Below are 3,997 nucleotides of genomic sequence, written 5' to 3' on the forward strand. Positions count from 1 at the left end.
TTCAGCGCCGGACAGACAGGTGCTTTGAGATAGCCCCCGCATCGCCAGCGTCGTCCTGAGGAGCCCCTGCATAGGGCATAGTCTACGGTGGTGTTATCGCCTAGGCCAATGCGCCGCCCAAGCGATGGGGGCTCCCCCCTCGCGACTTATCGCTGCTCCGCGCCTAGCGTCTTGATTATGAGACCTTGACGTCGACGCAAAACCTATAGACCCTGCAAGTGCTCCTCAGCCACCCACCGGTACTTATACCGAAGGACTCGCCTATGGCATCGTGGCTGCGTGATCTCGCCCTCCTGATCGAGACTGTCCGAAGCTAGACCACATCAACATGCACCGCGCCCATCACAAATGACGGTGAGGGTCACAGCTGTCAAGGGTCACAGCAGGGCCCACGGTGGAATAGGTCTCGTGCTCCCTCAACCACAGGGGGTACTCGTGGACCACCGCAACGTCAGGACAGCCAACCTTCCGACCTACGCGACTCTTTGCGCCAACGTGACCTTCGTCGCGTGATACAGAGCTAGGTGGCCACTAGAGAGTAGGAAGACGAGGCTAGGTGGGAGTACGAAGGGGGCAAGCAGACCTACCACACGCCTTCCCATGCAGGGAGGCATCGGACGGCTCCACCCCGTCATCGAGATCCTGAGACTGTCGTATCTCCCCCCGGGCGCATGCTGCCTCCTAACAATGAGTGGCTCCCCATTATGGGACAGGGTGCAACCCTATCCACTCGGTTACGGGAGGTGCACTGGCCGGACAAGTTCCAGCTGGTCCTAGCAGAGAAGTACTATGGCTTGACAAACCCGAAGGAGTTCTTGCAAGTCTACACCACCATAGTGCTGGTTGCGGGAAGCCATGAGAAGGTCATGGCCAACTACTTTCCTACCACCTTGATCGATTCCGCATAGTCCTTGCTAATGAACCTCCCCCATGGGCCAGTTCACTCCTAGGAGGACTTGTGTGACCAGTTCATCGCCAACTTCCACGGGACCTACGCCCGACCAAGGGTCGAGGATGACCTATATAAGGTCCGGTAGCGACAAGGGGAGTCACTGCAAGACTTCATATGGCGTTTCATCGAACTTCGGAACAACATTCCAAGGATCAGGTGAGAGTGTGATCATAGCATTCAAGCGGGGGGGGGGGGTCAAAGACCAGAAAATGATCAAGAAGCTGGCCACTTGGGTAATCCAAAGTACAACCAAGCTCTTCGAGCTCGCGAACAAGTGCACGTAAGCTGCTGAGGCCCGAGAGTGGCAGATCAACGCAAGGTCGCAACTTGCTTCTGACCAGCCTGCATCTTCCAAAGAGGTCGGCCGGAAGGACAAGAAGAGCAAGCGTAAGGCTGGACCTCTCGAGGTCTTGGTGGTCGAGAAAACTGGTCTAACACACTGGCATTTTGAGAAGAAAGACGGGAAAAAGGATCAGGGCTACTACTCGATCCACCGTACAGACGCCCAAGATCTGACCGAGTGCAAGGTCGTTCGAGGCATCATCGACCAGGAGCTTGGGGAGATCAAGCACAAGCACGGCAAGGATGATGAGGATGGGGCCGCCCCTGACCAGTCGGCACTGGGATACCAACAGGCCAATCACATGATCCACCACATCTTTGGAGGCACCATGACATACTCCTCTAACAGGGAATACAAGTCGGTGGTCCGGGAGGTGTGGGTGACCGCATCAGACCCGAGCCCACTCCTAAAGTGGTCGGAGGTCCCGCTCACTTTCAGCCAAGCCGACCACCCCACGTGTGTTAGATGCCCTGGTTGCTACCTCATCATGGTCGAACCCACGATGTAGAACATCCAGCTGGGCCGCGTACTCATCGACGGGGGGAGCTCGATCAACCTCCTCTTTGCCAACATGCTGGATGCCCTGCAGATTCTGAGGAGCTCATTGAGACCATCTCCACCCTTCTTTGGGATCACCCCGAGCTCCTCGTCTAAGCCGCTAGGGCAAATCGAGCTGTCTATTACCTCCAGCTCATCGGACAACTTCAGAACCAAAAGGATCTTGTTCGATCCTCAGACGACTATCAATGGCCCAGTTCATGGCCATTGCCCACTACGCATACCAAGTGATCAAAATCTCTGGGCCAATAGGAGCCATCACCGTTATTAGCAACGCCAAAACGGCCCTGCACTGTGACAAGAGGAGCCTCAACATGGTCAATGAGTCCCAGATCATAGCCTGTGACTACTGAACCTAGCGGGCAATTGATAAAGGTCCATGTCATCGCTAGCCCAGACAATCGACTTAAGGCAGTGAGCCTGGACGACACTGACCCTACCAAGTTGGTCCAGATAGGGGCCATACTGGACCCCAAATAGGGACTCACGCTCATCATCTTCCTTCGGACGAATGTAAATGTCTTTTCATTGAGTCCGTCTGATATGTCCGGAGTCCCCAGAGATGTGATCGAGCACAAGTTGTCTGTGCTACCAGACATGCAATCAGTAGAGCAAAAAGTGCATCGATTCACAGCCAATTGGAAGAAAGCACTTCGTAAGGAGATAGACAAGCTCCTGGAAGCAGGCTTCATCCGGGGGGTGTAGTACCCAGAACGGCTGGCTAACCCAGTCATGGTCCAGAAGCACAATGGCAAGTGGAGAATGTTTGTCGACTTCACCGACCTTAACAAGGCGTGCCCAAAAGACCTTTTCCCTCTTCCCCGTATAGGCCAGCTAGTTGACTCAATGCGGCAGCGACTTGTTATGTTTCTTAGATACTAGATCGGGGTACCATCAGATTAGTATGTTTAGGGAAGATGAGAAAAAGATGACTTTTGTTACACCCTGTGGGGTCTTTTGCTATGTAAAATGCATTTCAGCTTAAAAAGCACTTGTGCCACTTACCAACAGTGTATTCAACTCATTCTTCAACCACAGCTCGAAAGAAACATCAAGGCAAACGTGGACGATGTGGTCGTCAAAAGCAGGACCAAGACAAGCCTGGTCAGAGACCTTCAAGAAACGTTCGACAATCTCTGGAAGTACCGCATGAAGCTGAACCCAGAGAAGTGTACATTCAAGGTTCTGTCAGGGAAGTTGCTCGGATTTATCATGTCTGATCGATGGATAGAGGCAAACACTGTCAAGATGAGAGCCATCAACCAGATGAGATCCCCGACCAGGTTAAAGGAGGTTCAGAAACTAACAAGATGCATTGCTGCTCTAAGCAGGTTCATCTCAAGGCTAGGGGAGAAGGGACTGTCGCTCTTCAAACTCCTAAAAAAATGACCACTTCCAGTGGACGCTAGAGGTAGAGGCGGCACTCCAAGAGCTCAAAAGGTACCTCTTCTCCCCTCACGTATTGACCGCGCCTCGACCCAACGAAGAGCTTTTGCTCTATGTTGCCTTAACACCACAAGTCACGAGCGCGGTCCTAGTCGTCGAGCGGGAAGATCTCTAGTGACCAGTGTATTACGTCAGTAAGGTCTTACACGACATGAAGGCTCGGTACCCATAGGCTTAGAAACTGCTATACGCCATCCTATTGGTCTCTCGCAAGCTTAGACACTACTTTCAGGCTCACAGAATCAAGGTGATTTTCTCGTTCCCAATTAGAGAAGTTCTCCATAATAGAGATGTGTCAGGAAGAAAAGCAAAGTGGGCAGTAGAGCTCAGGGGATTCGATCTCTAGTTCATCCCCCGAACGTCTATCAAGTCCTAGGCACTGGCCGATTTTGTAGCCGAGTGATCATCCTTCGATCCCCAACAGGTGCAGCAATGCATTTCGATGGATCGTTCATACTAAAGGGAGTTGGGGCTAGAGTGGTTATAACCTCACCTACTGGTGATATCCTCAGGTACGTAGTTCAATTATATTTTCCAGCCACTAATAACACTACTGAATATGAAGGCCTCTTCCACGGAATGCGAGCAGCCTCCACACTTGGGATTAAATGACTATTGGTGATAGGGGACTCGCTACTAGTCATGAACCAGGTGCAAAAGGAGTTTCAATGCTCTGAATTGACAATGGCGGCATACTT

The sequence above is a fragment of the Phragmites australis genome, chromosome 14 (assembly GCF_958298935.1).
Source record: "Phragmites australis chromosome 14, lpPhrAust1.1, whole genome shotgun sequence".
Taxonomy (NCBI): Eukaryota; Viridiplantae; Streptophyta; class Magnoliopsida; order Poales; family Poaceae; genus Phragmites; species Phragmites australis.